This window comes from Schistocerca serialis, chromosome 2 (assembly GCF_023864345.2).
Source record: "Schistocerca serialis cubense isolate TAMUIC-IGC-003099 chromosome 2, iqSchSeri2.2, whole genome shotgun sequence".
NCBI classification, from domain to species: domain Eukaryota; kingdom Metazoa; phylum Arthropoda; class Insecta; order Orthoptera; family Acrididae; genus Schistocerca; species Schistocerca serialis.
Window position 1 is genome coordinate 615,129,666 of NC_064639.1, and position 13,939 is coordinate 615,143,604.

At 38.4% G+C, this 13,939-nt stretch overlaps 1 protein-coding gene across 3 annotated transcripts in view; it reads right to left on the reverse strand.

Moving 5' to 3' along the window:
* Positions 1-13,939, reverse strand: part of LOC126457664 (RB-associated KRAB zinc finger protein-like) — a 116,260-nt gene that overhangs the window by 85,199 nt on the left and 17,122 nt on the right. Inside the window, exon 2 of one of the 3 annotated variants that reach the window (XM_050094156.1) lies at positions 11,805-11,927. The exons of the other annotated variants lie outside the window; for them this stretch is intronic. The gene's annotated coding sequence lies outside the window, so the exon portion shown is untranslated. The remainder of the gene's footprint in view (positions 1-11,804; positions 11,928-13,939) is intronic. 3 annotated transcript variants of the gene reach the window in all.

Consider the following 13,939-nt stretch of genomic DNA (forward strand, 5'->3'; position numbering starts at 1 on the left):
AGCAGTAGTAGCTTTGTACAGGGAACCTTCAGGTAACTTTGGAATTTTTTTGAAACAGTTAGATGCACTCTCAATATACATATTTAACCTCAGTAGAGATGTCAGAGTTGTTGGAGACTTCAATGCAAATTTCCTAGGGAACTCCAGAGACAGAGTAGATCTTGGGAACTTGATGTCCTCATATAATCTTGCTTCTGTTGTAAAGTTTCCCACCAGAATAACTTCACGAACAAAATCATTAATTGATAATGTATTTATTGACATAACCAAGATTGATGATATAGCTGTCAGGCAAGTCCTGAATGGTCTCTCTAACCATGATGGACAAAGACTCACCATTAACAATTCAAGTATTTGTGAGATTAATAGTGGTCCCAACTGGAAAATTACTAGGAAATCTACTGATGAAACTATTGAGATCTTTAAATCACATCTCCAAAACATAGACTGGGGTCCACTATATAATGTAGAAAATGCCAATTCCAAATACAACCTTTTTGAAAGTATATTCCCAAAAAGATTATATAAAACCCATACTAAAAAATCCACCAACAAGCCTTGGATTACCACAGGAATTAGGATTTCTTGCAAAAGCAAGAGAGAGTTGTACATTGCCTCAAAAAAAATCAGATGACCCTAACCTTTTAAATAACTATAAAAAATACAGTAAAATATTGAACAAAATCATTCAGAAATAAAAAATATGTATCTGTGCTCAAAAATTAATAACTCCACTAATAAAATCAAAACTATACGGGAAGTGATACAAAATGAGACTGGTGCAAATTACCCCAACAAGATCCAAAATATTGCTCTTAACAATGCAAGTAAGCTAGTTCAAAATCAAGATATTGTAGCTAAGATCTTTAATGAGTACTTTTTAACTGTTGCTGGGAAAACAGCATGCAAAGGCTCTTCAGAAAAGGCAATAAAAACTCTGAAAGAACTTTTCCCTAACTCTATAGACATGATGGGTATAGCCCCTATAACCGTGGAAGAAGTAAGAAAAACCATAGTATCTCTAAAAAGTAAAAATTCATCGGGTATAGACAATATTTCCAGCAAACAGCTAAAAGCCAGCTGTAATCAACTGTCTAAAGTTCTAGCTCATATATTCAATTCCTCTCTAAATCAAGGTATCTTCCCTGGCAGAATGAAGTGTGTTACTGTGAAGCCCCTCTACAAAAAAGGTGATCCCACAGATTTTTCCAACTATCATCCTATCTCCCTTGTAACAAAATTTTCTAAAGTCTTTGAAAAATTAATATACGTCAGGATTGTCAATCACCTTAAAAAATTTGCACTACTTAGTAAACAACAGTTTGGTTTCAGATCACGTATATCTACAACTGAAGCAATTTAGCACTTACAAATAACATTTTAGAATGCCTTGACAAGAAAAAATTACCCGTTGACATATTCTGTGACCTGACTAAGGCTTTCGACTGCGTCGATCACAGAATAGTTTTAGGAAAAGCAGCCCAATATGTAATCTGTAGACAAATGGGTAACTGGCTCAGATCATATCTAGAAGATAGACAGGTCGGCCAGGATGGCTGAGAGGTTCTAGGCACTACAGTCTGGAACCACGTGACCCCTACGGCCGCAGGTTCGAATCCTGCCTCGGGCATGGATGTGTGTGATGTCCTTAGGTTAGTTAGGTTTAAGTAGTTCTAAGTTCTAGGGGGCTGACGACCTCAGAAGTTAAGTCCCATAGTGCTCAGAGCCATTTGAACCATTTTTTTAGAAGATAGACAACAAAAAATAGTATTAGGTGTTAACAATCTACAAGTAGAAGAGGTAGTCTGACTGAGGAACAGTACATCATGGAGTTCCACAAGGGTCAGTCCTTGGTCCCCTCCTATTTATTATATATATTAATGACCTACCCCTGTCCTCAAAAACAGTGCTAGCAATATCACAATGTTTGCAGATGACACAAGTATAGTGACAGCCAGCAAAACCTCCACTGACGTAGAGTTAAATGCCAACCAAGCACTTGCAACTGCTCTGAACTGGTCCACAGCAAATTCTCTAGCAATAAACCTCAGTAAAACAAATTACATGCAGTTCCAATCCAGTTACATAAGCCCAGAAGAGATTAACATTGCACACGAGAGCCAACAGTTACAGAGCGATCAGTGCACAAAGTTCCTAGGCATTCACATAGATAACCGGCTCAACTGGGAATTCCACATACGGCAAACACTAAAAAAGCTTAGCTCAGCAGCATTTGCCATCTGAATAATCTCCAAAATTGAAGACATCAACATGTCAAAGTCTGCATATTTTGACTACTTTCATTCAGTGATGTGCTATGGAATAATCTTGGGGCAACTCACCACTTTCAAAAAAAATTTTTGGAGCCAGAAAAAAGTAGTCCGAATTATATGTAGTGTTAAGAACCTCATGTCGCAGTCTTTTTAAACAGTTAGGTATATTAACCTCTCCTCTCACTCATGGCTTTCACACTTCTGAATTCCTCTGAATATGAAACAAATGAGGCATACCATCATTATAACACAAGACGGAAAGGTGATATGCACTGTGAACGAAAGAATCTCTCTCTAGTACAAAAAGGGGTAAAGTACGCAAGTACAAAAATCTTTAATGCATTCCCGAGTAATATAAAGTGTCTAAAAGAAAATAACATCCTATTAAAAAAAAAGCTAAAGGAGTTCCTACAGGAAAAATGTTTCTACTCTTTAGATGAATTCTTCAGCAGAGATTAATAATTTGAGTAGTAATTCAGATTATTTCCTTTGTCATTGTATCTGTATTGTTTTTTATCACTATTGCATTTTTGTATTATATTGTTTATTATCTCGATTATATTATTGTATTGCACCAGTTTTGAATCATTCATCTACTATGTGTAATATACCAGTATGTATTGTATTGTATGATATCTATATTGTACCTGTTTTGACTCGTTCCACATCCATGCGTAATCACGCCATACTGGATCTATGGAATATGTATCTCAAATAAAATAAATAAAAATAAATTGAATATGTGCAGCAAGTTAACGAGTACTGATTCTGTCCACTTGCCAGCCTGATTATGATTTTTAGGTATTGTTCAATTTTTTAAAGGTAAATGTGGGGCTGGTCCCCAATCTCTGTCTCAGAAAATACAATACAAAAGCAGTTAAAATACAATACCACACAGAACAAAGTTCATGCAAACAGCCTTGCTTCCCGTGTTAACACCGGTTCCCATCAGATCATTAAATTTAAGTGCTGTTGGGCTTGGTTAGCACTTGGGTTGATGACCATCCACATCTGCTGAGCACTGTTGGCAAGTGGGGTGCTCTCAGCCCTTGTGAGGCCGACTGAGGAGCTACTTGATTGAGAAGTAGCAGCTCCAGTCACAAAATTGACAATAGCCAGGAGTGTGGTGTGGTGACCACATGCCCCTCCATATCCACATCCAGTAACATCTATCAGCTGAGGAAGACACGCCAGTTGGTTGGTACCATTAGGCCTATCAGATCTGTTTAGATGAAGTGTGTGTGTGTGTGTGTGTGTGTGTGTGTGTGTGTGTGTGTGTGTCGTAATGTAACGTAACACTATTATGAAAAGGGTAGTTGCTACTCACCATATAGCGGAGATGCCTGAGTTGCAAATAGGCACAACAAAAATATTGTCACAAAATAAGCTTTCAGCCAATAAAGCTTTGTCAAAAACAGATAACAGACACTCATGAAAATCCAACTCACACACATGACTGTAGTCTCTGGCAGCTGAAGCCACACTTAAGGATCTATTTTTGACAAGGCGCTTGTCAGTTGAAAGCTTATTTTGCGACAGTCTTTTTGTTGTGCCTATCTGCAACTCAGCATCTCTGCTATATAGTGAGTAGCAACTATATCCTTTTCATAATATTTTAATATTTCTTTTATGTATAGACATAAAAGTCACATATACAGAATACAATATTCATTAACTTCACATACACACACATAACAAATAAAGATAGAAAGAAATGCTTGTGTACAAGGAAAATGTGACTTCCTATGGGGAACATAGTATCCACCTCTGAACAACGGTCTTATATATCCAAAATGACAAAATGTTCATATTATTAGGCAACTACTTGCTGTGATGTGCGTTTGGCTGTGGCTCTTTTTGACTTTGAACTGTGTCTTTACACTGACAATTTTCGCCAAAATCAATCAACTCTGTGGCAGTGGGCATGCAGTTTACAGCATATGTGTTCTCAGTGAAGTTCTGGCAGAGCCATGTAGAAAATTACATGTGTAAATATTTTGAGCTGTAGAAGGAATGAATGCAGATGAGTGTGGATGCTAATGAGTCCTGCTTTGAAGGTAACCACTACTATCTCAAGCAAGTACAAAAATTTGCACCATCATTCTTGTTTCTTTTGTGTTGGAACTCATGCAGAACTGTTACTCCATTACCAACAAGACAATTGATTTTGGTAAAAATTATCTCAGTGTAAGTATGCAGTTCAATGACAAAATATGGTCACACACTAATATGTCATGGCATTTTGAGCAGTCTTTCTTTCTTTTGTGTTGCTTTAGTACGCTGAAACTCAAAATGTATTTTCTAATACAGACAAAATATTTATCAATTAATGTAACAAGTTCTCCAGTAATATAATATTCATGAACAATCTAAATCTGCGGCTAAAAGAAGCCCCGCCACTAACACTGACTGCTCAAACACAAAAAGGAAAAAGTATAAGTAAATCATGAACATCAGAATATTAATATTATCTAATCATTTCACAAAATTTAAACTTGTTTCACTTTAAATAAACTTCTATCAGTTCTAATACCCTCAATTTTTAAGAGCCCTAAATTAAATAAAGTGTTGCTCAACCAATTTTTAGCCACTCCAGATCCCAATGCTTGGAAAAAATTTTATCCCCAGCACTTGGTCAGTGGACAGGGCAGATGGAAACATACACATTCCTTATCATTAACATTATGTGTGTGATTGCCGAGATATGAAAACAAGTTTGCAGTGTCTTGCAAAGTCAGAGTACAGACAAACACTCAGTGAATAAAGGAAACATTCCATGGACAGTTACATAATGCCTTTGTCACAGAACTGGGTGAATGCTGTGGGAGAAGGGGACCTAATTCTTAATAGTCTCACGCAGTGGTTGCCATCTTCTTCTCTCTGTAGCACTTTCCCCGAAGTTTTGTCTCCCCTCGCCCTCACAACATGAGGCTCACTTTCATAGTGGGTTATCAGTAACCTGTTATCCTTTCCCATCTCATCCAACCTCTCTCCCAGAGGGTGGAACTAACAGTTGCAAGACTAAGGAATAGCTTTTCACCAACTTTTAAATGTGTCTGTCAGTGGCACTGCAATTTTGTTTTCTGGTTGGCCATTCTGCCTTCTTATAATTTTGCAGTATGAATAATGAGTGATAACTTGCCCGAAATATGGATGAATACAAAATTATCTGCATGAGCAAGAGGAATAAAATCAGGTAACTTTTGCATACAATGGCTTTTGTGTATTACAGTAGTGGCCAGTCACAGCAATTAAATAACTCAATATAACACTGAAAAAAAAGATAAGAAATGGAGAACCACAAAAAATCAGTCATAGGAAGAACAAGGGAATGACTTAGTTCATTGGAAGACTTCTGATAGAGTACAGAGCAGACTGAAAGGAGATCATAAATAGAGGCAACTTGCATGTCCCAAACCCTGCCTTATATAACCTACTCCTTACTTCACATCTCCAGAGCATACTTTCATGTTCCGTAACGTATTACCGCCAAATGCTCTCTCTAAATCCTATCACTCTATTCAACCAATATTCTCAGAACCTAACCTCAGCAAAAGTCTCAGTCCAAGAACACTCACCTTCATGCTGAACCTAGGCTTAACCATGCTAGAATTTCCAAAAACCTGCTTTCCTTTACCTAATTCCTTTTAATATATATATTTCTTGGGGTCACCCCTCCCATCTCATCTCTATCTGCCACCCTTCATCCCTACAGTTGACACTCAGCCAAAATCAAACACTAATAGATATCTTTTTCATCAACCTTGAGTTTGTCCTGAAAGCTCCACAAATGCAACTTCACTGGCTCCCTGCTGGTCAGCTCACTGTGGCTAGTTACAATTTTCCCATAGAAGGCTCATATGTCCTGGCTTACAGGCATCACCAATCAGTTTTGCTTCCTATAGTCAAAAGCTAACCACTTTCTCCATTTCCTTTCCTCTTGCCATGAGGCCCCTTGCTTGGTATGTCCCAGTGTGCTAAAATTCCACTAGCTTTGTTGCCGTGGAACATTAGCTTTCCCAGTGTGCCCCTGGAAGCAAACACACCACCTCCTTCCTAAAATTCAGACAAGGAGTGTCACTACAGTCATGGGCAGAAATACCAAAAGCAGAGTCCCTCTCCCTCCTGCATGCCTGCCATCTCCCTCTTTCCCAACACATCAAGACTTCATCAACAACTCATACCTCACAGCCAGCTGTCTCACTTTCCCCAAATACTTCTCCTCCCAATTGAATCAAAAAGTAAAATAAGCAAGAAAAACTTTTTCAATAGTCAGTTTTATTTACTTTAGAAAAATGAAAATGATCATAACTTTTTTTCTTATATGTCCATACTTGAAACAAGTATTCATCCATATACGTTACACATAATAAATACTAACATTACCCAACAAAAAGTTCAACAGAAAATTAAAAAAAAAACTTTTTTGTGAAAATCTGCATGCAACTAGTGAGGCAACCTTCTTACATTTCAACTAAAAAGACTGAAAATTAATTAAAACTCAGAAAAATATAACAAAAAGTAAAATAAGATCTAATACAGTATAATGAAACCTAACAGAAATAAAAAGTTAATTTGAAATAACTATGTTAGTATGAATATCTAAGTCAAAACATAAACTGACAATGAAATATCAATATTCTATACCTTTTCATTTTCTTATTGATGGTACTGTCAAACTAGATAACCATTTCTGACTCACTGTATAACAAGTACTTTCTTATTGCTTTTAGCCTGGGACAAAAATGAAACTTCCAGGCAGATTAAAACTGTGCTGGATTGACACTCAAGCTGGGGACCTTTGCCTTTTTTGGGTACATGCATTACCTACTGAGCTACCCAAACATGACTCATGACCTATCCTGACAGCCAGTACCTCATTTTCTACCTTCAAGTCTCAGTCCCACACACAGTCTTAACTTGTGAGGATGTTTCACATTAGTGCACACCCTCTTGCAGAGTGAAAATTTCGTTTTGGGAAATATGTTCAGATTTTGCTACAGTGACAGATACTATTAGATACTACACACAGCTTTGCGTACATCAGGGAACTCAATACTAGTGAGCTATGTTTTACTAATTAACATCACCAACTTAGCAATTTATTTTTAAAATCTTTGTCAGGGGTGGTACATGTGAACAAAGGTTGTATTGCTCTGTATGCATTTGTTAACAGCCTCATTCCTTGGAACTATGCATTTAACTGTGAATACATTATGTTAGTCATTGAGTAAAAATTTGTCACTTGAAAACTAGTTTATTACTGTCAGTCTTTCATCCTCATAAACTTGCTGAAGTGCTTCTTTACTGCTTCAGTCCATTTATTAAGAGAATTCACACTCAGTTCACCATCGTTCAAAATGTTCAGCGCTTAAACAAGCACTCTGTCAAATAATCTTTTTATGCTAGCTATCTCTGAGTGATGTTTTTAAAGGTCATAACACCTGCAACATCCATACATCACAGGCTGCTCCAACATCCATATTCTCTGACTGCAATGGCTTAGATACCACATTGCCTTTTTTTTCTGTTGCCATACTTTCCACTAACTTACTGACATCAGGAACGGCATCCGACCAACCACTACTACTAACAATTTCAAATTCGAAATAACTTGCCAACTTGGTGGAGACACTGAAGAAGACCATGAAGCAGAAGACACTGCATTGAATTACTATGAGAGTAACAAAGCTCTAGAATTTAATTATCATTTTAAGGTGCATTGCTGCACTTCATTCATTATATTTGTTACTCACAAGAATTATGTTTGGCAGAACCTTACAAATATCAACGAATCTTTCTTTTAAGTGGATTGATAGTGCATACCTCCAAGGCCAGTGTGCTGAGTTCTGTAGCTCTAGCTTTACCTTGCACCTACTGACCAGATGGCTATAGCACTCTGTGACCAAAAAAACTGTAGATGCTCTCAATTGTTTAAAGAAATGTGTTGTTCCTTGATTAGCCTCTAAAGTTTCTTTAAGAACCATATTTAAATAGTGGCATACACAACATAAGAACTATGTGCATCACTCATGATGGATGCTGCAACACTGGTGTAGCCACAGAATTTGCTCAGATCTAGACCCTAGTAAACTGGAGGAATCAATCGCCCATCATTTGTGTGTCTGCTGTCTGTGAGCTATTGGTACAGTCTGAACAGGCCAAAATCCATTTAGCTTGCATTCAAAAGACTAGTTCTGATACTTGTTAGGGCATTTCTGAATATAATCGATGCATGTTGTATTTTCCATTTTCCACTTTTGCTTCCATTTAGGTTTTCCTTAATTTTTTCTTTATTTCCTAATGACACATAGGGATCCTTGCCCTTCAGGGCCCTGGGGCATTGCCCAGTCTAGTTACACCCCTGATACAGACTCATATATTTTCTCCTTTGAAGGTCAAACATATAAAAACAAAATCATGGCAAGACACTTTCCACTGATAAACTGTTTATGTGCCTTCTAGCGTACATCTTCCAATTCATCCAACATCTTAAGCACTTTGTGTGATCCAGATTCATTGATGGCATCACACTCTGGACAGATAACAATGGCAGACTTTGTGCTTTTCAACACAGTACTGATACTTACTTCAAAATCCTCTTTTCATAATCATCCTCGACCCAATGAGCAACCTTCCTAAATGCTGTTCTTCAACTCTAACATTTACTCAAAAATATTTTTTTATATCAAAATGTCAACAATCAAGAATGTCTCCATTTTGTCAACTGTACCTCATTCCACGGGAAAAAGGTCCTTCACATACAACACTGACTACAAAATGTGATTCTGCTATGAAGTAGATAGGAATCAAGGAAATCAACCAGGGTAGATCTCACTGTCCAATCCAGATATTCTCACCATGATAATGCTGGTTTTGTGCTCTAAGATATAGAAGCACTCAAGCCTAGACCAAGACTGCTGTGAGCATAGCTCTGCTAAGGTTTCACACTGTACAGATGTCTTCAAGACCTGGCAGACTTGTGCACCATGGGTAATGTTTCTGGAGGTACTACAGGTATGTGATAGTTCCTGTGGTTCTGTGTCTTAATAGACAATAAAAATGAACCTTAAAAACCTAACAGCATCTACTGTGTGTGATAATACATTGCAGGACATTATGAAGATTGTTTCATGAAGTGGGAAAAGAGTTACATAAAGCCAAATGAGATATCATAAGGTTATCAAAAGTATGGTGAAAACAATGAAGACCAAACAGGATTAAAATCAGGACATACGTTTACTTAAAGAAACAAAGCAGAGAGGAAACTAAAATGTAGGCATTATTACAAACAAAAGAGTAATAAAAATAATATTAGGGATCTTCAGACAGAATACACTGACCAGCCAGAATAATATCACCACCAACCTACTATTGATATAAGCCCATCCAGGCAACAGCAGCATCACCTGGTGAGGAATGATTGCTAGCCAGACACATGTACAGCGCGTGTAGTATCAGTGAGCGTGCTACCTGTGTAAAATCAGAAAGGCGCACGAACTATTTGAGTTGTCTAAGGAGAGCTTGTGACGGCTCAGAGGCTCGTCACAAGCATTCTAGAAACTGCACGACTTGTCGAATAATTGAGGAATGCTGTAGATAGTGTCTTCAACACATGGCAAAACCAAGGTGAAACCATGTCTAGATATCATGGTGTTAGGCGGACACACCTCATTACAGAGGCCAGACATTATAGATTGGGCAGACTGGTAAAACAGGACAGGTGGCGAACTGTGGTGGAACTAATATCAGGCTTAAATGCTGGTCACAGTACAAGTGTGTCTGAACACACAGTGTGCACCGAACACTCCTAACAATGGGCCTCCACAGCCGATTACCCTTGCTTGTGCCAATGTTAACACCACAACATCGCCAACTATGACTGAATTGGGCATATGACAATTGGAACTGGACTTTGGCACGATGGCAGAGCATTGCATGATCTGATGAATCCCAATACCTTCTTTATGTGCTGATGGGAGGATGCAAACCCATCATCTTCCAGAGGAGTACCTCCTTGACACCTGTACTGTGTGACAGAAACAAGCTGGTGGCAGCTCCGTTACACTCTGGGGAACATTTATGTGGGCATCGATGGGTCCAGTGGAGCTCGTGCGAGGCACCACGATGGCCAAGGAGTATTGTAGACTGCTTGCAGATCACGTACATCCTTTCATGACGATCATGTTTCCCAACAGCAGTGTCATTTTTCAACGAGGTAATGTGCAATGTCACAAGGCCAGGAGTGTGATAGAGTGGTTCAAGGAACACAGTGACGAGTTCCCACTGATGTGCTGGCCCCCCAACTTGCCATATCTAAACCCAATCTACCACATCTGGGATGTGACTGAATGTGGTGTTAAGAGCTCCTTGGCCCCCTCCTCGGACTTCGCGAAAATTAGGTGACTTGTGTGTGCAGACATGGTGCCAACTCCCTCCAGCTACCTACCAAAGCCTCATTGCTTCCATGCCATGACACACCACTGCTGTTATCCATACCACAGGTGGACACACCAGCTATTAGGTAGGTGGTTATGATGTTCTGGCTGATCAGTGTAGAGTGCTCATTTCAAAAATAATAACAGATATTCCATGGAAATAATTCAAGTCCATCCGTCCAGAGGCTCACATTCCGATAAGGGTGTAGAAGACCTCTACAGAATGTTACAGAAACTGGATGATGGCACCAAAACCCACAGCAAGGTGGTAAGGGGGATTTTAACGTGAAAGTACGGCAATAACTGAACAATGATTCGACAGTGGGAAACTTACAATATAACTGAAATGATGAAGGTCATATTGTAGTACAATTTGCTGAAAACAACATATTTGTCCTTACTGCATCCTTCCAGCACAAAACAAATAGAAAATGGACCTGGCAAGCATCAACTGGAACTAAAAATGAAATCGAGTACTGCTCTTCATCAGCAGAAAACCAACGGACATGCATACTGAGACTTACTAGGAGAAACAGGAAAACAAACAAATGGATCAGGAAACATACTGTGGTGAAGGACATAATTGTGACTTCCATGTACATGATCTGCAGATGGGACTGGCATGTAGTCAGGCAAATGCAATATACACAGACTAAGGAGGTTCTTTACTGGACTGCAAGACTGAAATGCAGACCTAATGGAAGATGAGTGCATGACATCAGAAAACATCCAGAAACAACATGGATTCTTATAACCAATGATTGTTATGCATGCAAAAATCTAGTGAAGACCTTTATTCATTAGTGGATATTCAACTGTTGCTAATGAAATCCCATTAGCACTTGTGAGTGCAGCACCTGCAAAGGGAAATAGATGTAACTAAATACACTTATAATCTTGTCTGAACAATAGATAGCATCCTGTCCGGACAGCACAGAATTAAATTTTTTTGTGCCATGTACTCACATTACATCAAAAAACTAATTAACACTGAAATCACCAACCAGCACTTGTCTGAATAACAAGTATCACCAAAGTCTTAAAAAGATGCAGCCGCATTCTTTGCCAGAGCATCAACTGCATTCCAACATACCCTGAGATAAGGGACAATGTACGTAACTTCTTATCCACATGTCTCTCCAAGCAGAATTCTGTCACAATTCACAAATTGTGTTCCATAAAACCAATGTGAAATTGAGGCTTCAGCATTCTGGAACTGGTGAAATTACACATTAATTGGTAGAAGCAGTGACTGCTAGTTAATTCTGAAAAGTATACTGAAACAAATTGCAACTAGTGCTTATCTCCTCACACTGATAATTATAAAAATATCTTCTGAATTTTTGTGAAACCTATTTGAAAAAAGTAATTGCTCTTCTTCTTGAATTACTTCTTACTAAGCATAAATGTAACTTTACTGCTGTTGGAGAACACTGTCTAAATATTGGAAAAGTTTAAACATATTTAAGATGAACATTATCGTTAACTGGGATTTCCATTCTCAAATCCAAATAATCTGATAAATTATAGCTGTATCTAAGAAGATACTCTTTTACTTTGTTTTTGAATATCTTGGGATTTCCAGTTTCCTACTGGATGTCTATCAACAATCTGTTAAAGACTTTTGCACCAGAATCTTAAACTCGATCCGGAATCCTACACAGGAACATATAGTCTACACATTTTTTTACATCTAGTATTGTGAATTTCAGAGTTCATGATAAATGCATTCTTATTATTAACTATGAATAACATAGGTAGCGCATCTACTGGCACAGGAGTTTAAGAGTACCAAAGTCACTGAATAGGCTTCTGCAAGGCGTACAGTTGCCAACTTTACATAACGTTGTTACTGCATGCTAATGTAGAATAAATACTTTCTTGATGTTGGCTGCATTGGATGCCACAGGACAGTATGAGTGGAAGTATATCAAGTACACTAGCAGTCCCACTGGCACATCAACACAGAAAGAAATATTTGTAAGTGCAAAGCACATAGAAATTAACTTTCTGATTAACTTATCTACATGCTGGTGCCACCTCAGCTTGTTATTTCAGTGGCGCAAACCAGTGTTAGCACAGAAAAAATGACTACTGTAGTGTCACTACTCAGATAGTGCTGATCCTCAGGCAAGCCCTCTGAAGGAATCACACCAGACTCTAGCATATAAATCAACCTAAGCAGTTATGATGCTCAGAGTGGAGTGTGAGCCACAAGTGGTATCATATTGGCTATGGTGTTGTTCTGATGGGCTCTAATTTTAATATACAGAACTCTGATGGGGCTAGGACTGGACTTTGCTTGGGAATATGAACTTTACATGGCTTGAACTGTTCCTGGTGGCATCTTAACAAACTATCCAGGGTTATCAGGAGCTAATGACAGCTACATTACAGGCAGTGCAAGTAACAGGAACATCTCCCAAGCCACCCGTGTTTAGAGCCTTTCCAGCAACTAATGAATAAAGTGAAGAGTGGGCACTTATTACTGACAGTTGCAATTGCATTTTTTGGTTTGTCAAACTTTCGATGCAGGAAGATAAAAGAAGGCCATGTTCTCATCAGGAAATTTTGAATTCTACTAATACAAACACTAGAGCCAATATTGAATCTGGCAGAACTTGAGTTGCCTAGGATGATTTCTTTCTTGCAAGAACACTTTTCGATAAATAAACATATTATTCCAGTCAGGTTAGAATTTTGGCACTGAAAGAAGTGTTTTAAAGACAAACACCTCTACTCTGTTTCTGCCCTACCGCATACAATTCTAAGATCTTATCTGCAGTTCAACAACTTAAATTTTTCCTTTAAGACAGGAATTTCAACTTGACACTGATTGCCACTCATTGCTCACCATCTTTAGCCCCACGAAACACTGAACCAGATGGTACTGCCCATTGCCTCCAGCACTGGGCACTTTACTTGACTAACTTCCAATTTTCTGCATACTATCGAGAGCAATGTTACATGGACATGTTCTTCCAGTTCCCCATGACACCTGATCCAACTTTCAATCAACATGATTTGGTGTAGTTCATGCTAAATTCAAATTTGAATTCAAATGTTTCCACCTTTCTGTTAACATCACGCGACAATGCATGCAGCCACCCCCTGTGAGAACCCGATATTAAGCCATCTTGTTCGCTTTGTACAATATGGATGGCTGGACACACTCAGGCCCAAATTTTGTCCCTTTTGGCAATGGCACCAACAGCTACATCTACATCA